Source organism: Balaenoptera physalus, assembly GCF_965194825.1.
Source record: "Balaenoptera physalus genome assembly, chromosome: 4".
Lineage (NCBI taxonomy): Eukaryota > Metazoa > Chordata > Mammalia > Artiodactyla > Balaenopteridae > Balaenoptera > Balaenoptera physalus.
This window is the reverse complement of record NC_138891.1, coordinates 49,541,223-49,562,431: the sequence shown is the minus strand read 5'-3', so window position 1 is coordinate 49,562,431 and position 21,209 is coordinate 49,541,223. Positions and strand designations below refer to the sequence as shown.

General features: G+C 38.3%; 1 protein-coding gene across 8 annotated transcripts in view; it reads left to right on the top strand.

Moving 5' to 3' along the window:
• The window catches only part of MECOM (MDS1 and EVI1 complex locus), a 562,576-nt gene that overhangs the window by 255,670 nt on the left and 285,697 nt on the right, over positions 1–21,209 (top strand). The window lies entirely within an intron of this gene.

Sequence of the window (21,209 nt, the reverse complement as noted above, 5' to 3'; positions counted from 1 at the left end):
AGCGGAATGCCTAGAAGTATATTGCAATTTGACAGGATTTGCTTTGTGTGTCTAAGAGAAAATATGACTAGTAAGAAAAGAAGTAGACAGATATACATATGTGCACGTGATGCTATTTTATTGGTATCTGTTGCACCCATGGCAATGAGACTCCTGGGATGTTGGACCTAAATTAAAATAATTGTAAATAATGTCAAACAATAATAAATAAAACCCAACACTCAGCCTCTCCCTCTTTTCCCTTTGCTCTTTTCTTTTACTAAGAAAATACGCAAGTAAATAATATCAAACAGATCAACCACTTCTGGGGAAGGAGGCACCTGGGCTGAGGGACATGTGAACTGAGGACCCCGCCCCCACAATATGCTTGGAGTTTTGGAGTTCTGGGCAGAGGGTGAGAAGGGAAGGGCAATGGATGGAGAGTGTAGATTTGCAAGATTTTTTGTATATTCACTTACCGCGTTTTTAAATTTATCTTAATAAATTAGATTTATTGACATCAAACTATTTTTTTTTCTTGAAGTCCTCAAATGTGGGTGTAAAATTACATCTAAGTCGAATTTGCCTAATAAACTTCTGTCAAAACCATTGAGATAAGGAGTTGTTTTGGAGCTTTCCGCATGGAATTCCATCTCAAGCAACATTGAGCAAGGAAGGGTTTGTATATCTGGCAAGCACCTTGTGAAGCCAAGTACCTGAGCTAGGATTACCAGGATATACTGAATAACTTAAAGTGTAGGAACTTAAGAGTGATCAACATTAAAAGTATAGTTACTAATTTGAAGGAATGAGGCTGGTATGGTATCCACATTCCTTAAGAGTCTGCTGGACCCAGTGAAGATAACTTTGAATGCCTTACCTGGCATTTTCTCTATTTGTACCTGCAAGAATGACATTTTTTTCCTCCTGTCCCTGTGCTGATCTTGTGATCTTCATGGAATCTTCCATCAAGGGAAAAGCCCCTTGGTTCTACTGTGACTTCACTCTCTAAGTACCCAGGGTTCTCTTGTTGTATCCTGACTGCCCAAGGCTCCTACTCCAGTGTTTGGCATCCCAGCCTCTGTCTTCTCATCTTCCATACGTGTGCCATCTCTCAGAGTGGCAGACTTTACTGATCACTGGCAAACTAACTCATGATGTAGTATATTGGTTCATCAGGGTTATTTTATGCCCTTCTTCCCCACTCCTTCACCAGATTCTCTCAATTTTACTTCCCAAATCTCTCTCTCTCTCTCTCTTATTCTTCATCCTCCATTATCACTGTCATTTTAAAACAGACTTTGTGTTTAAAAAAAAAAAAAAAAAAAAACCTTTGTGGTCTTTCTCATGGATTTCTGAAATAGCTCCTGACTGGTTCAGCTGCCTTCTACTTCATCCCTCTTAAATGTCTCCTGTTCTTTGAGTCAGAGTGATCGTCCTGAAACGCAGCTCTGATCTTTCCATTCTCCCCTCTGAGACTCTCCACTAGCACCATATTCATAATACGAGAAAGGTCAGATCTCTAGAACATGGCATAGAGGTCTTTGACTCTTTTGCTGCTCATTGCTTTTTCCTTCACTTCTCTATCTACCTCCTTTCCCACTGTAAATCAGGTGATTCTGAGAAACCCTTAGTCTCATGCCCATACTAAGCTGGGCACACTTTTTTTTTTTTAATTAATTAATTTATTTATTTTTGGCTGTGTTGGGTCTTCGTTTCTGTGCGAGGGCTTTCTCTAGTTGCGGCAAGCGGGGGCCACTCTTCATCGCGGTGCGCGGGCCTCTCACTATCATGGCCTCTCTTGTTGCAGAGCACAGGCTCCAAACGTGCAGGCTCAGTAGTTGTGGCTCACGGGCCCAGTTGCTCCGCGGCAGGTGGGATCTTCCCAGACCAGGGCTCGAACCCGTGTCCCCTGCATTGGCAGGCAGATTCTCAACCACTGCGCCCCCAGGGAAGCCCTGGGCACACTTTAAGCTATGCTCCTTCTTCTTCCTGGAATGGTCTTTCTTCTCTTGCCTTCTCTCTGGGAAGCTCCTTTGAAACTATCTTTATTCTTTCACACCCTTCTTAGGTGTCACCATCCCTGGGCAGCCTTTCCAAACCTTTCTCACCCTCCGAATGAATTCCTTTCTCTTCTGCACCTTGTACGTAGTTTGTGATCATGGGTACTATATTTTATTTGCACAGCTTCCTTCTCTCCTGGACTGTGGCTCTTTGAGGCCAAGAATGAGGTCAGTCATGTGGGCTTCCAGAGTGCAGACTCAGTGTCTGTGTGGCCCATAGGAGATTTGTAAATGCATCTTGAAAGAAACAAAATATCAACAGTCAGGAGGACTCTCCTTAACCCAAAGGACTGATGCTTAATTGCAGGGAGGGTCTCAGGTATGAGAGCAGGTTGGGTCAGGAATATATTTTTGGGGTGGGAGACACAGCTTAAGACAGGCCTTGGTCTACCACATCCACGGGAGCTGGCTGGGGGGACCGCGTGCACATCACGTGTTGTCTGGGGTTTGGCAGAGTGGAGACATCAATGCTGATGGTGCCCAGATCCCCACACTTAACAGCAGATCCCATAGGTTATTAAAGCTGAGAGCCTAGCGAGGAAGATTAGCAGGAGGAAGTGCTTTAGCCACGGAAAGTCGCTTGATTAGTGCCTCAGACATTGCATGGCACTGTGGTGTTGGGTTTCCATCGAACCATTACTCGGATATTTGAGATCGGGAGCTTCGGTTCTAACCTAACATTGCATTTGATTTCTCAAATCTGTGCATCAGAAGTGGGCCTTGCTCACTTCTCTCAGACTGCATTTCCCAGCAGTGAGTTTTGTATCCTTGGTTTTTGGACATTTGAAAGGGATGCTGAGAATTAACCCATATGGTGTTTGTTTAGGTGGGGAATCCTAAATAGCTTCTTGTACAGGGAGAACACAGTAGCAAATATATCTTTACAATAATGTGTTTTAAATCAAAAGGGCTCCATATTTTTCCCTGTGTTTGAATGTGACATTCTTGATCATTCCAGACCCACCTGTCTGAGAACACAGGAATCAAAAACAGGAGTCACTCTCAAATTTCACCTCTATTTAATCCATCACAGGAACATACTGGCTTTTCACTGTATATATAGAAAAAACCACATTAGGACATTTAAACAAAGTGACACAGATCATCAGCAGATCAACCGGGAATGACGGCTCAATCAAACAAATGTATGTTGAGAATTTCCACAGGGCAGCTCTCACAGCAGCCAAGCCAAATTTGTTTAGTATACATGAGTTAGCCGCTTAGGAGCATTCGCTATGCTGCATGCCAGATGATGACTTTTCTAGGTAAACATCCATTTAGCAGCATATACCCATCCATGAAAGTGTTGGCGTGATTTTGATCTATTCTCCTGGACTTCTGAAATTATGACTTCATTCCACTGGCAGCCAAGTACCAAACCCACACATGCACCATTTAGGATAAAAAAAGAGGGGATGGGCAAGCTATACACTTATTTCAAAATGTAATATAACCATCCAAAAGGTAGGAGAAACTCCATAAAATTGACAGGCCATTTCACTTTTCTGACAAGCAGTAAAGCAAGCATCATTAAAATGGATGTCAAATTACAGGGCAGGGAAGCAGCAGGGAAAATACTTACCTTGTTCTTGGTATTTGAAATAGAATGTGGCGTATTTATCCTACCTCAGTCTAAACTTGGAGACATTCCTTTTTGTGGTAGGGGGTTGGGGGCTTATTTATTAAACTGGAATTTCAGAATCAGATTCCATAAGTAAGAACACTTGGATTCTTCAGAAAAGGGCATTTAAAAATTTGTCTCGTTAATTCTTGTATTTGAGCAATTTACTTATTTTTTTTAAAGGTGTCACTCGAAGAACAGAGGACTCTTTTGAACACAGTCTTTAAGCTCAGAACAAAAGAGCCAAGTGTTTATTAAAAAAACACAGAAACAAAACCCCAAACTTTCTGGTAGAATTTTCAAACTCTGTGCTTACTCTCACTGGCTGTTGTGAAATCCAGCTTGTGTTGTGTAAAGTTCAGCTCAGTGCTCTAGTTTATTAACCAAAAGCCTCTCTTTCTGATTCTTTTCAACTGGGGAATTCTCAATTTGAGGGGGGATATTTTCAAACAGAAAGCTTGAGAATTCCCTTTTTGGATCAAGGGGTAATTGTATGAAATTTATTGGAAAAGATCATTGTTTCCAAACTTTAACCTCCTCTGCAAGAGCACTTGGCAATTGTCACTTGCTTGAGCAAGTATTCTGAATGCTTAATAGTTTAGAAATCCTCTAAAAAATACCTCTTTTCCAATAGTGGCAATGACTTTTGTGGATAATAGCTTCCTTTAAAATCTGCTTAAGATGCAGAGCTGGGTGAGCTACAAAGTACAGCTTCTAAAAATGAAAGTCCTCATAATTAGCATTTTCTAAAGTTGATTCAATTTGAATTTGAGCATCTACTATATTCACAGCACTGGAGGAGGGTATAAAGATAATTGAGACATAGCCCTTGCCCTCAAGTAGCTGAAAATCAAAACGGGGAAATAGACATGAAAACAACTAACAATAATAGCACCAGGGTAAATGACAGAAGAATACATTCTGAGGTACATTTTATATTCTCTGGGATACAAAAAGGAAGGCGCTCACTTTGGTTGGGGAGGTGGCGGACATGTAGACTGGAACCCTTAGCGGATGAGATGACATCTAAACTGGATCTGAAAGAGTTTCAATGTATAAATCTTGAGTGTTGCGTCCTCCGTGAGGCCCTCCCTATCTAAAGTAGTCACCCACCACATTTCTAACTGCTTAATTTTCTCCTCAGCACCTAAGACTCTCTCATATTGTCCAGCTATGCGTTGGTTCCTTTCTCCCTTTACCCACCAGGCTGTAAGGTTCTTGAGATCAGGGGCATTGCTGGTTTTGCTCACTGCTCCATCCCTCGCTCTCAGAACAGGAGTAGGCTTCACTAGGGAGCAGTGTGATGGAGAATGAGGAAAGGACATTCGAGAACAGAAGGTTGTCAAGGAAAACAACACAGAGAAACCAAACTCTACACTCATGAACGTGAAATAGATTATTGTGGCTAGATTATAAGATGCATTAAAGGCATAAGATGGGCAAATTGGTTATGAGCAATCACGAAAGAATTTTCTGAGGTCTCCAGAAAGCTGTGACCAATTTTTGAGAAGAAAATTGACGAGCTCTAACCCTCCGAAGTCTTTCTAATATGAGTGTCAATCTTGACCCAGGATAAAACTTTCTTGGGAGAATGATGCACCTTTAGCACCATATAGGCGTCCAGGAAAGCAATTGTATTATATGTTCTTCAATCCCTTTATCCAGGTCTTAAGATGGGTTGTAGAGAATTTTTATATTTTTATTATTATTAATGTGCCCCCAAATGTGGATAAACTGGAGGTCATCATTAAATCTATAAAGAAAACATTGATGTAAGTGCACACAGAGCTTTAGTGAACTGAGTTCAGGACAGAATAATCTTAGAGCAAGTGGGGATTTGTTGTAAACAGAATATTTTGTTTAAATATAAATAAAAAATAAGAACAATAACCTGCCATGTTCCCACACATACATTTTACATAGTTCCAAGAATGCTGTTTATCAAAGTAGCTCCCAGGTATTGGGATGAACCAGAAGCTTTCAAAGTGTTGATTGATCACTCTTTGCTAGCAGTTCACCAGGCTTACACAGCCACTCCAAAAGCAACAGCCTGGAAGAAAATTATATAAGGTTTGGAACAAAGGCTGGAATGTTAGGTTAGCAACTGCCTTACATTGCAGTAAATATGTCAATTAATATTCATAAATGTCTAGAGTCATGATCTAGTAAGAGTACAGAATAAGCTGCATATGACAATTTAATTTTCTACCCCAAAGGAACCCTAGCTACTCCTCACTTTCGCATAATAGAACTTTGAGAGAACTCTGGGTGGGTTTGCCCATCTTCCTACTACTGAACTTCTTAAAAGTCTTGGGAATGTTATCAGGGTATTGTGAGGTATTTACATCCCAAGTGTACCTGTTTCCATCTTCATCCATCAGCTGAGACTTAAGAGGTGTTTTTGGATGTTCACCAATTACACCATAGTAATGAAAGGACAGCAAGAAAGTTCTTCGTGTTCTTTTATTGTATTCTTTTATCTTTCAAGGCACATGTTCTTTTTGAAGTGTTGAAATGGGATATTTGTGGGAGGAATTGAACTGCCCTACCCAAGAGATAGGAGAAGAGATAAATTAATCCCATGACTTTTTCTTCTGTGCATTTTGGGCTAAAATCATGGGAAAAGTTTATCATTTCCCATTATCAAATATTGCTTATTGCTCATTGGCCAATAATGCCTCCTCTAACCATGCTCAGTCCAGGCTATTTCCTGCATCATCACACAGCTCTTGGCAGGAGAACTCATCTTTTTGTACCATGTCAATGACCACATTGATCTTTCTTTACATTTGGTTTCAACAAGTGTTTATTGAGAGATTATTGCTAGGGGAGTGGTAGAGAATGAATCGTTCATGAACCATTTCATTACCTTTTGTTATCTGAATGCAGGTAGATCTGAAAGACACTGACCTTTAAGAACTGTCACTTAAGACCTAGAGACGAGAGAATCTTTCCTAATAATAATGATATTGACTTTTGGCATTCACAGTTTCCTCTAAAGTATACAAAAGATGCTCAAATGAATTATTTCTTGATTTTTACTGTAATTTTGTGTCACAAGTATTTTAAAAACCAGTGTTGTCTAATAGAAATATAAATGAGAACCATATATTAATTAAAAAATATCTGGTAGCTCCATTAAAACAGGTAAAAAGAAACAGGGAGACTTAATCTTACTAGTATATCTTACTTAACCCATTGTATCCCAAATTGTATCATTTCAGTATGTAATCAATATACAAAAACCATCAACTAGATATTTTACAATTTTTCTACCAAGTCTTAAAAACCTGGTGTATAATTTTAACTTACAGCTCCTATTGATTTGGAGTAGCCACATTTCAAATGCTCAGTTGCCACATGTGTCTAGTGGCTACCATATTGAGCAAATGTCAGATACGGATAAATAAACTGAGGTTCAACTAGATTGAGAGACTTTCCCAGGGCCACATAAGTAGTTAGGTGGACTTGAATCCCATGTGGTCTTCTGGTTTAAACAGGAATTGGCTTGGGGCTGTGGTTTACAGTTTATCTGAATTTACTTGTGATATTGTGGGTTGAGGCTATATACTAGGAAGCTGGAGATGTTATGAAGAATGATTCTATCATATGAACAAGGCTTCTTTATTGCTAGATCTAGAAATGCCATAAAGTTTGTACTTTAAAAAATAAGCTCCAAGTGAAATTTGGTTGCACAGTCTGGTTTGGGATAGCTGCCCTTGTCTCTGAACTCCTTGAAGGCTCATTTCTGTATTTATCTATTCCTATATTTATTCATTCTTTTAAGTATTTATTGACCATCTACCATAGTGCCATAGTGTCCGGTGCTGCAGACGCATCGGTGAACAAAGCAGACAGGGTCCCTACCCTCGTGAAGCTTACATTCTACAACCTACAATGTACAGCTGGTTCATAGCAGGTGTTGCAATAAACGCTGGAGAATCAAATTTAGTTGGCAATATTTGATATTGGTTTACCAATCTTCCTTCCAGGAGGACTCAGTAAAAATCTTGAGGAAAGGATAAATATATGGTTTACCCATATAGGGATTTTTTGTTTGTCTATTTCTACTCTTCTTCTAACAAATGTATTTGAAGAGGCTGCAATGTGAGGACACGGTACAAACTCGGAATTAATTCCATTTGGTTAAATTCATCTACTAGGATTTTGAGCATTTGGAGTGTGTGTGTGTGTGTGTGTGTGTGTATGTGTATGTGTGTGTGTGTGTGTACAGAAGCATGTGTAGATTCAGCATGCATTTTCCCTTCCTTCAGTGGGACGCTTTTACTGTATCCTTAAACAGACTGCAGGCACAATTTGTGTGATGTCTTTTGCACATATCTGTTAGACTTTCTCAAATTAGAGAAAGAAAAAGATACCACTCACTACTTCTAGCACAACTGGTTTGCTTTGTCTGACATTTTTGAGTCATCAACTACACACTAAATTATTATCATGACCTAGAAACTTTGGTGGGGGGATTTCTACAGTAAATTAGGCACCACGCTCCCTGCTCTCATCACCTTACAGTACGGAAGAATTTTGGTGGAGGTGTGCTTTCATAAACTTTCCTACTTGGGCTCACTTGAGTTTGGGGTGGGCAAATTGCCTGATCCTTTTATGACTCACCACATATTTACACAAGTTTTTTGTTTGTTTGTTTTTTGTATGTGTTTTGACTTGATGTAAATAATGCTGTTTTGGAAAGAATTTATAATGCACCCCTTTTCCACCTAGAAGAAAGAAAGTCTGCTCAGCTGGTTTTTCTTTAGCCAGGTATTTTCATTTGACCCTTTTAAGCTGGCTAAACTTTGAAGGAAAATGCAGATATACCCTACTGTTCGAAATGGTGTAGAGATTTAGGAGGGTTAATTTAAAAATTTATAAATCCTTTGCACTATTCAAATTAATGACCTGTAACCTTTTTTTGCCAGGTGACTTCTTTTGACTTAACTATGTCCAAATAAATGTGTTTATTTAGGAAAGCTCAATGCTACCAAAAACTGACATGCTAAGCATCTCCTATGGCTCATAATATGTATGAGAGATGTGGACCACCCTCTGTTTTCTCATTATGCCAAATAATGGAAAGTGGAAATCACTCTAATCCTTTCTTCTGTGTCTGCTGTACCTCTGCGAATATGATAAACTCAATCCAATTAAAAGTCATTACCTCTCCAAGGCTCAACCACAGTCTATAACCTTTTGTTTCACAATTCTCTCAATTATCTGTCTTTATCACAGGTAGAATTTTTAGCCATCTTCCACTTCAGTTTTCTCTTAAAAAAGAGGAAATCACTTTCAGTGTTTATTATTTTAGTTCTTGTTTTCTATACCATTCACTTGACTCTATTCATTGCAGCTTTGTATTATACAAGTTAATTCTTCCTGGGCATTCGTCTTATCTCCCTGACTAGATTATAAGTTCTTTGAAATCAGCAATTTCACTTTATTCTTTTTTTGTGACCCTCCCACCCCCCCCCATGGTGCTTTGCATATAAAAGTCTTGTTGACTAAATAATTAACGGTCTGTGGCATGTGTTGGATCATAGTTGCTAAGATTTAATAGTGGTGATGAGTATTAAAAAGTTGAGTGAAGTAGATAGAGTAATACAACAGGGAGACCAACAAAAACAACAAAAATAAAAACAGCACGAGGCTTGTTAAGTTATTGCATAATTATTTCATATGCTTTAGGAATCTCTCCTGCCCCAGAGGATTTTCTTAACATTATATACTTTCGATAGAATTATAATATTTCCAATTTTTCCTCTCAAGCAGTCATAGTTTATATACGTTTACATGGACTGATGAACAATATATTTGAATCAACAAGCATCTTACATGTTTAGATGAGTACACTGATAATTTTCTAACTTCTTTAGCTCTGAGATTCTACAATGCTATGAAAAATGGATATTTCAATCAATTATTTCATCAGTTAAGCAACATGATGCCAAAAGATTTTAACTTAACTATATTTAACAGCTCAACTATTGACTTAGCTATACTTACCGGCTATAACCTATTTAAAAAGCAGTTTGTTAGAGTAGATTTATTGGAATGAATCCATAAAATGATCAGCAAAAGCATAAAACAAAATCACTGAGATTTTGCTTATTCTGGAGAATAATACCTGGATCGAAGTAAGAGTCATTTTAGATAATGTTGATATAAGTAGGCAACACAATATTTTATGTATATACTACGAAATATGAAGTTACAAATATTAGGTTTTGGGTATTCCTCTTTTGCAAAGCACCTTGATGACTAGATTCTTTTTTGAGATTTTTTTCCACCACATAAATACAGCTCTCAAATTGATTTTGCTACTTTTGCTTTTAGTTAAGTTTCTTTGACCATCATAGGCATATGTGGATATTATCTGGGAAAGGACCATCATCTATTGAGTAGTGTGGGACACCAGAAAATAGTAGTGCTGCCGTTTTCTCTGACAACTGTTGCTTTAAATTGGAGACTCCAGGGTGATGTGGCTGGTCTTCCCTCTGAGTACAGCACTGTTCTGAGGCCAAGCAGAACTACCTCTGGTCTGTTTAGCACAACTTTCAATTCAAACTGGAAGGTAAATGCTGTGGTTGGGCCATTTATAGGCTGGTGGGAGTTTCACTGGCATCCCAGCAGTCCCACCTGGTTCACAGGAGAACTTTTAGTCTTTTTTGCAGTGAAGTAGACCACGCAGAAATACATTTTTACTAGTTACGTGACAGGGAAACCATCCACTTCTCCATGTAGTTTTCTTCTTGGCTTATTTTGTAATAGAAATGTGGGCAATGCTGTTTTAGAACCTGTTCGTTTCATCATTTTGAGTTATTTAGAAGCCGTGAGAGTAAATCATCCCCTTTTTTTTTAAGTTGATGCAACTAAAGAATTTTTTTTTAAATTTTTATTTGCTTATTTATTTTTTGGCTGCATTGGGTCTCAGTTGCAGCACACGGAATCTTCGTTGAGGCATGCGGGATTTTTTGTTGTGGTGTGTGGGCTTCTCTCTAGTTGTGACGTGTGGATTTTCTCTCTCGAGTTGTGGCGCCCAGGCTCCAGGGTACGTGGGCTCTGTAGTTTGTGGCACACGGGCTCCCTAGTTGAGGCGCGCGAGCCTAGCTGCCCCGCGGCATGTGGGATCTTAGTTCCCCAACCAGGGATCAAACCCGCGTCCCCTGTATTGGAAGGCGAATTCTTTACCACTGTACCACTGGGGAAGTCCCAACCATCCCTTATTTGATCCTTATGTTACTGTGAAGAACGTGGTGATTCTAAGAAATAAATGTGAATGACAACTGCATTTCCACCAAGAATTGAAAGAAGAGATTTATTCGTGATTTTTTCCATTTTTTATTGACGTAAAATTGACATATAACATTATATTAGTTTCAGGTGTACTAATTTGATATTTGTATATATTGCAAAGTAATTGCTACAGTAAGTCTAGTTAACATTGTCACCATACATAATTACAAATTCTTTTTGTAATGAGAACTTTTAAGATCTACTCTCTTAGCAACTTTCAAATATGCAATACAGTATTATTCACTATAGTCACCATGCTGTACATTATGTCACCATGACTTATTTATTTTTTAACTGGAAGTTTGCACCTTTTGACCCCCTTTACCCATTTCACCTAATTCTGTAGATTGGCATGCCCAATTGCCGTTACTTATATTCAACTCTTAACAGCCATCACTCTTCCTAACCTCATTTTAGATCTTATTTTATTGCATAGTCATATACCTGTTACCATCTCTGTCTTCACTACTCAGCTCTAAGTTTCTTGAGGGCAGAAGGTTGATTTTATTCAACTCTATACCTAGCCATAGCAACTTGCACAGGTCCAGGCACAGCATGGTACCAAATCAATGTTTTGGGGTGGGTAAATGACTAAGTCTGAGAAGTAGCATCTTGGGCAAAGAGTATCACCCCAACACTTCAATCATCTAATAATTCCTCTCCTAATGCTAGAAAAGAATTGAAATCTGGGCACTTTTGTAGTCTATCTACCCACAAAATTTCAATTGGAATGTGTGATTGAAGCAGTCACACAAAACTGGTGAAGTCTGGGACATCTGTTTAATACTTAACTTTCATAGTATGGAGCCCACCAAAGATTTTGACAGCCAAATGTATATTTATTCCACAGAGGAAACATTATCAACCAGTGCAAAAGTTTACTGGCACTAGCTGGTGATATAATGGGTAGTTTAAATCCTGCTAACTGCAAATAATTTTTCAACAGTGTTTATGATTGTGGTAGAGTTTAGTGAGGCAAAAGTACAGATAACATAAATATTTCGACAAAAGCCGATTGTACTGGAGCCATGAGTAAATTAGACCCAGTTTGTAAATAAATTTAGTTTTTGCCAGCAAACATTTATAATCCTCTCTTGCTGCAAACGATAGTAATTTATATAGAAGAGGTCCTGAATGCCTTTCTTTAAAAGTCAGTTCTCATTAGGAGGCAGTGCCTGGTGCCCATCAAGTGTCTTAGACTGTGTGACTCAATTAGACTTGAAGGATACTGTACAGACCACCTAATGCTACTAGTTATTGTACATGTTGATAATGACAATTTCCAGAGACCATACATAGTTTGGTAGTCTATGAAGTTGTCATATTATATCATTCCCTTAAATACCTAGCTTGTGTTACCACTTAGCAATGTTGAAATTACCCCTTCTCAAATCATAAGTGCTATTTAGTGTATGTATACACATATACATGCTACATCTGTTCATATTTTTCCTGAAAACATTTTTTATCAAAGTGTATAATGTTTTCTCAAATTATAAAAAACCCGTTCTTTATGTTTTTCAGTGACACTCCATCCATCCCCATGGTTTTGAATGATTTTACGTTTAATATGATGTAGCATTGGGAAACTCCATATGGGGGCCTTTAGAGTTTGAAATAGGGGCAGAAAATTGCACTCCTTGGAACCATCTAAACTTATTTTACACGGAAGATACTGTATTTGCAATGGGGCGAGAGTCCAAGCTGAAATCAGCCAAATCAAGGAATTTCCCCACAGAATCACTTTAAGATCATAAGTTGTTGTTCCTGTTACCAAGCCTTGTGAGAACAAGGACCATTGTTCATTTTCAAATAAAACCTAATTTTGAGACTAACACAATTTCATTCTTTTGGGCACTCTCTGCTCCTTATCAAACTCAGAGTGTGGTTAGGTTAGCGTTCTATGGCTTGTTCACATTCCTTTTTATCGGCAAGCCATTGCTACAACTCCCTCTTCTGCCAGACATGCATAATTATTTTCTTTTCTTTATGTAGGACTCCTGGCTATAAGAAAGCTCTTCTGTTTTGTAGCAACAGGGAAGGGTCTGCATCAAGTTAGCTGTGACAATGAACTTGAACTTATATTTACACTGTTTATTCAGTTCTCCTGCACACCTATCTTTGTTTATTATATGGTAGAAAGTGGAGGGCAATCTCATTTACTTTTTGATCTTCATCTTTGAGGGTTGTTCTGAATATTTTTACCTAGTTTACGTTAGAATTCAGTCTCCTTGTTACAAAATACACTCCCTGCTCCTTCCTTTAACTTGTAGCTCCTGAGTTTTGGTCTCTCCTTTGGAGGCAGGAAGGATCTCTGCCAAAAGCCACCAAGCCACACTTAGGTAATTATAATAAACAAGTTGGGGCTCTCATTTCACATGCAGAGCTGGATGAAGCAGCTCTGTGGTCAAAGGGATCCCAGTGGCTCCTGTGTTAGCAATGGCACATTAATGTACCCTCATGCTCTCCTCCCCACCTTTAAACACTTTTTTTTTTTTTAAAGGAAGCAAATCAGGTCACTCTTTAGCATGTGAAGGGCTGCAGCTTTCTTCTGAAACCACCATCAACAACATAAACAAATTAGAGGTAGTAAACCACACATTCTGCCCACACGTAAACCACAGTCCTCACCAGAGGGCAGTCTACTTAATGTGAGAATAACAGCCCAGTTTTATAAGCCTCTACTGGGAATAAATTCCAGTTTCACTGGTTAGAACAAAGTTGGGCAGCCAGAGTACAGTCTCTCCTGGGTTACATGTTGGGAGAGACCAAACCAATTCTCAAAGTGTCTTTCCAGGAAATATATTTTATAAGCTTCTGGTACACCAAACTTTGACCATCCTTTGGTTTTCTTTATGTAAAACTGAGATTGCTTGAGTGGAATGGACCTGGGGCTGAACTTGTCCAATGTGCTTATTTTATGGATAAGGAAACAGGGACCCCAAAAAGTTATGAGTCTCAAGCTCTGACTCTCAAGGTTACTCCGGGCAGTGGAGACTTATTGCAGAATCCGGACCTCCACGTCAGGGCTTGTGCCACTCCTGCTTTTCCTGAGTGCAAACGGCATAGTTTACAATCCCCCAACTTGACCCATATGGGAGTTATAAAATATTCCCTATACCTTCCTGATGCTGATATGCTTCCTTTCCTGACAATGGTTAGTCCTCAACTAATGTGTCCAGCCCTAAACTAATGTGTTCCGTCATCAGTAAATTCCTGCCTGTGATAGTCTTTTCTTAAATACCTGTTTAAACAGTAATTTAGATAAGAGTGTCCCATTTGTGTGCAACAGGAAATGCCTGCCTTCTTTTAGATACGCTGGCAAATAATTACTGTAGATATGGCTTGAATACTGAAAGGCTGTACTCTGGTCATTTCAGACTGCCTGAGAGTAACCACCCAGTCTGCTGCAACATAATTTCAGGGCATTTCTATTTTACTCTAAATGAATCTGAAGGAAAATCACTTTGGGGATATAAAAAGCTTATGAGAAAAGCCATCAGGTCAAAGGTTGCCAAAAGTCTCTTAAAAATTTGTCTTGCTAAAAGAGAGTGGAGGCACATAGTTATAATGTAAAAGAAACAGTATGTGATATGTGATAAGTCTGTTCTTACCTGGTCATTCCGGTGGGTATTGGTGATCGGGTCTCCCTTAACGACAGAATAAGCCAAACATTAACCAGGTCATGTTTTTCCTTGGAGTAGCGCTCACGGAGCTTTAATGTCTTTATTTTAGCTGTTTTAGATTCTGTAAGTAGATACCAAAGGGCTTTACTGGTACCTCAACTATGAATTTTCTGGCAATTTCTTTCCATAACCAGTTTTAAAAGGCTTAATTCCATCTCTGATGAGGAACTTTTGGAAGTGGCCAAACCCATTTCATAAGAGCTTAGAAGCTACCAGTTTAATTCACAAACCATACTTCTTTAGTGAAATGTCTGTGAAATTCCTAGGAGAGTGGAGAAACTCTTAACCAAATTTAAAACCCCAGGACAAGTAAGGGATATGCCACAATCCCAAGAGAAAGATAAATGTTTGTTCACTGATTTGGTCCTTTACTTTCAACTCTTGTGGTATTTTTTGCCATCTTCCTTGCTTGCCTCCCAACACTCTTTCATAATTTTAGGGTCTTTTTGACAGCCCATAAACAGAATATTTTTAGGAAACCCTGGGGGAAAAAGTTCCATAAGGAAGAAATGAAATACTCTGGTATAAGGAAGTAGCAAATACTAGAGGTGCAAGGAAGCTTAGAAGGTCACTGAAAAAATTCCGTGTGCCAAACCATGTTGATACGTTATTTCACAAAAATAATGGCCTCCTGAGACATGCATTCTACAGGTGCAATCCAGTGTCAGCAGATTCCATGAGGTCTACTTTCTTCTCACCCCTCTCTGCTGGAGGCAGCTCATTCTGAAGACCATGTCCATCAGCAGCTTCCATTCTATCAGATGCCTCTATTCTCTCAGCTTGTGCCTCTGGACCCTTTCTACGGTCCTTCAAAGCTAGTTTAAGTCAGTTTTCTGGAAATTCGTTTTTCTTACTTTTACTAGTTTCCTTTCTTCCTTTCGTTGGGATCTTAAATTTCATTATCTGGGGCCATTCTCACACACTATCCTGCTGGCCAGTTCAGAGCCTCCTTCTTTGCCCTGTTTGTGCATCGGGCATGACTTGGGCTCCACCCTTTCCCCAAGCCCAGCGCGCGTTGATTGGTTGCGTTGCTGGCGCAGAAGAGCTGGCTCCTCTGCTTTCTCGGCAACAGGCCTCGGTCAACGCTCTGGAATTGTCCTAACAAGGGAAGAAGAGCATGTCCGGTTTGAATTTTGGAAGGAAATTGATGTCTTCCCCCTCCCTCCCCGCCCCGCCCCGCCGCGCCCTGCCCTACCGTTAGCAGGCACCAACTCTTGGATTCGCGTTCATGCGCTCACGTCCTACCAGGAGGTCCCCGGTGGGGCTTGAGGTTTGGCAGCGCCTGCTCTGCTCGTGGAACTGGGCACGCATCCGCAGCTCTCAGCCACGTGTAATCCTTCCTGTCTGCTCTCAAGTTGGGCACAAAGTACTGGCGCTCGGGCCCACCCTCTTCTTTAGTAGCAATTAACCTTTACTACAGAGCTTCCTTTGAAGTTTGCTCATGTTTTTATTACAAAACTGCAATGAGGAACATAATGGGGGGAAATGTCTAAATTTCTGAGTTACCTAATCTGTTCAATTCCCTTGCTGGTCTCCTCCTGGCAGTTGTTTCATGTAGTTTTGATCTCAACCAGTCTGCCTGAGATTTCAAACCATGTTTCTGTCTCAGCCTATTTTTAAGATTAGTGAGCACACAAGCACACTACAAATGCACATGGATGTGTCTATTATATGCGTATGTGTGTACAGCTGAGTATATAGAACAGATTTCTTGTTTAATGTCTAAGGAAATTTGTCTTAGAGTCAAACTACATATATATGCTTTTAATGTTAATATTAAACTCTATTCAGTTGCTAAATATTTTCTATCATGTGAAGAAGAGTAGAGAGGAATATTATTTATGTTAGTATCACTAATGATAATGCTGAGTGATAAGTATTATATGACGGGTACGGAATGCTATTAATGGTGAAACTCAGGATTTTGAATGGCATCTGCCCAGAAGATTTGCAGTTAAACTAGGCAGAGGGGCCAAGTTAAACAAATGGTGAGTTATGTAAAACCCACAAAAAGAGAAGGCATTTTAGGCCAGCCTTGCAAATAAGAACCAAAGAATTATGAGTGAAATGGCATTTTTTTTCCTAGCCTGCCGTTCACAGGAGCTCAAATAAATGAAATCATTTTTCTCTGCTTTTCACTCAGCAGTAAATCATTGGTAATCCAAGGTTGGTAGAAAAGCAACTATGAAGCTCAAAGAAAATACAAGAGAATCTTTTTTTTTTTCCTTAGGATGGGTAAGGACTTTCTAAGAAAAATGTAAAAATCACAAAGGAAAAATAGACTTCATTCCATACAAGTTAAAAATTTTGTACAACAAAAACCTCATTAAAAAAAACAAATGATAAATGATCTACTGGGGATAGTAGCAAAAATTATATCAAAGGGCTCATTTCTTTATGATTAATAAGACAGACCAATAAAAGCCCAATTAAAGCTGCATAGAAACAATGAATAACTTGCAAAAGGAGAAATAGGAATAACAAAAATATTTAGTCTTAGTAATCATTGAGATGTGAATTAAAGCAACAATAGATATACAGTCTTTTCCATTGTATTAATAAAACTTAAAAACAAGACATAATAATAAATGCCAGTATGGTTGCTAGAAGTATAAATTTGTATATACCTCTGATAAGCAATCCGTCAATACTCACTAAGCTTTCTTACAGGAATCTAACCTAGGGAAATTAAAATAGATGAAAATAAATATTTATGTGAAAGAACGTTCATTTCAGTGGTATTTATGGTATCAGAAAATTAGAAGCAACATAAATAAATACTATGCAAATAGTTCACTTATTATGGATTTATATTATAGAATATTATGCAGCAATTAAATATAGTTTAATATTTTTAAAACCATAAGGAAGAGTTCATATATCAAGTGAAAAGGTGAAAAAATAAACTATTCACATGGTAGGGCCACAATTTTGAAAAAACAAACTTTAAAACATATCTTTAAAGAAAAAAAGCAAGTTGCCTAAGAGTTAAACGGAGGAGTGGATTTAAACACTTGGGTTCTAGTCTCAGCTGACTTTGTATATACCAATTAGCGTCCTTGAGTATCAGGTTACACATTTGCAAAAATGGAAGGTTATTCTTCTCACCATAGGTTTCTCATTGGATTGTGAGAAAACATAGATACATCTGTAGAAGTTATTATTATCAGTATTATTTCTGCAATTTCCTCTTTGCAGATTCTGATATGTTTTCAAAATGCATCTCTTCAAGTGGAAACCTTATGGTAGTTATTCAGAGTCATAGAAATAAATATAATCTAATACAAGTGTGGCCACTTTCTTGGCTTCCAGGGATATCAGAACACCTAAAAGTTGAATTGAAGAGTTTGATTTCCAAGAGCATTTCCCAAGTCATTTGCCTCAAATTGAACAATAAGCTTGTCCTTCTGTCCTCATTCAGTTAATGACACACCTAAAGGATGCAAGAAGCAAATTCCAGTAGCAGGTGGTTCAGATCCAAGAAGTTACAAGGGTTATTTATCTTTATGGGAGCACTGATGTATATAGCACTTCTTACCTGCTACTTACCTGTTGTAAATGTGCCCAATCTGTCAATATGGTATCTGAGCAATGCTTTAATTAACTGTAGTTATAGCTCAGGGAAAAGATCTACCAATTTTTCCTCAATAACAGAGATTTAATGGAGATATGATAATTGAGGTAGTTTGTCATTTAGATGAAATGTTTTAGCAGCTTTTTGGATAGTTCTTGAGTAATGTACATGGAGACAGTAGTTTACTTTGGTTTATGCAAATATTCAATGCAGTATGATAAACTGCATTTGCTGTTGAAAATTTCATAATGCTAGATTACATTGAAATATTGTTGCATGTTTTGATACGTAAAACTCAGCAGTTTTATATTTCCATTTTTTGTTACCACAGCCCTTTTTATATTTAATTCAGATGATACTAGATTAACAGTGGCTTGAAAACAAATTGCCTGAGTTTGCGTATACATTTAACGCCTGCATGTGGATGAATAGGACCGTAAGTCTTTCTCCTGGATTTGCTTGACCTATATAAGTTGTTCTTTAGGTTTAATTGGATTTTTTTGCTATTGTAAGCAGAATCGCATTCAGGTTTTAAATTCAAATTCTTCTGTGCAGCAGCCTGGGCACACGTGTATTTTGTCACGACAGGAATTAAAATCCAAACTCACTAGTTTAGAAATTATGCATTGGGAAAGTTTGTGGGTAACTCAAAGGCATGGGGTCAGCTATGTCAGGGGGAGGGCCCAGATGGCTTTGTCTCTATCCTTTTTTAAGATTTGAGATCACTCTGATGGAACTGACAGTATGACTAATTTAACCCTTTGAGGCAATAGGGGAGATTTTACTGACCTTTAATGGATAATTACTGGAGGAAATAGTTCTATTCATTTGGAAGCATTTTTGTTTCCTGCTGCTTAAATGGATAAGTCTATAGATTACACAATGTCTTCCAATTTTTAGCACTTCTCAAAAAAACCAAAATCTTCACATTGAGTGATAAATCCCTTTAAGAATCTGTAAAGTAACTCTGCATTTGCAGTAGTTAAATGTTACAACTCTAGAGAGGTTTTTTTATATGTTTTTAGCTATATCAAGAGTGCTAGTGAGCTTTTGGCTCTTAGGTTGAAATGAAAAGTCTCCCTGAAGAATAAAATTAGATAGACTTTATCAAAGGTGTTTGGACCCTGAAGTATATTTCTCTGATAGTATTTCTTTGGGGCATTATTGAAATAGTTTCTTTTGATGTTGGGCTTGGAAAAAAGTTTGTAATCTATAGTGTTCCATTTCTATGAGTTTAAAGATGCTTTTCAGGATCAAAATAATTTCCTATATTTGGTAGAAAAATATTGGTTTGGTTTAGTAGTTCAATAAAATTACACGTTAGGTTAATTATCTATGTAACAAGTATTTTTTGAACACCTTTATGAGGATCACTTGGAGAATTCCTAAGAAGTGTGAGTTTTGAGTTTTCCCTTTAAGGGTCTATTTCCTAGTTTGGAATAAAAGAATTATTCATATTAAACTCTAGGTAGCAATAGGCAGAATTATTTGATCATCAGATTGAGGGAGGAAATTATGTGAGAATTCAAAGAAGGGAGATACTTATGCTAAATGGGATGGCAAGGAGATAAGTTGGGAGTTGACATAGAGAATGACTAAAAGTTGGATGGGCAAAGGGACTGAGATAGGGTAGCCTGGCAGGAAGAACCACTGAGCTCAGAAGTCAGGGATAAGCTTATTCTGGCCTGGGGCTCCTACTGAGGAGTGTTGAGATTAAGAGAGAAAGAAGATTGCTTTCAAAATGAAAGAGATTCTATTCCAAGCCTAAGAACTCTAGGTTTTACTTGTGGACATTAGGAATTATTAAAGGCTATTGCACAGGAAAGTTGCTATGCCAGGAAAATAAATTCAGCAGCATTGTACAGGCTCAGTGTTGAGGGATACTGGAAAGAGGTTTGCGGTCTGAAGATCCAGTTAGAGGACTGTTAGAAAATTCAGGAATGAAAACATGGATTGAAAGAATGGGATGAAGGTACAAATCTTGCAAGAAGAATGGACAGCATTTAATGACTGAATAGACTGAGGATGAAGGAGAGAAAATATCTATGTTATTTTAGAACCTTGAACATGGGTAATTGGGGGAAATATTATTTTTAATGGAAATGGGGAAGTGGGCAGGAGACTCGATTTGAGAGTAGATGATAATGTGCAAGCTTTTGTATATGCTGAACTTGAATGTTAATGAGCTTGTTATGTTGAGATCAAATGTCTCATAGGAATAAGTTTGGGTCCTGATTTGGTTCTGTGCTTGGTTTAAATGGCATTATCTCATTGTTTGAATCAAGAACCAAGCACCTCATTAGAAAGATACTTTTGCATGTACAATCACTTTGCACTTCACAAAACTTTAAGAGAAGTCAGTACTTGATGGACAATTGTTAATAGGTTTTATAGTTAATTAATTTTCATAGAGAATCAGAGAAGGAATTGGGGATAGAACTCAAGTTTTCTACCCTCTAGCTCAATAAACTATCTTGGAAGATTTTAATAATTCATAGAACTGTAGGGTTGGTAGGATCTTAAGGGTCATCTAGTTCATCAACCTAACGCTACAGTTTCTCCATATCATCATTAATTCATGGCTATCTAGGCTATATTAGAGCCCCTGTGCTGGGGAACTTAAGGTAATCCATTTACCTTTGGATGGGTCTGATTGAAATCTGTCTTCTTGTAATTTTAGCCCATTTTTCTTGGTTCCCGCCCCCCCTTGAAGGTCTGCAAATGGAACAAATTAGGTATGGCTCTCAGTCCATAATCCTAGTGGAAACATGTTTATTTGCTTTAAGATAACTGAAATCTCCTTCAACTGGTGGGAAATTCAAGCTCAGTCATTATTCTTTATGCTTCCTCCCACCCCCAAGTTGCATAAAGATCTTAAGGCTGATACGGTGTGATCATTTACTACAGGTGTGGCGCTGTGCTGCTCTGGGGATTCCTTAGAACTCCAGTGTTGAGTGTCCAGACTCCTAGTTACTCTACCC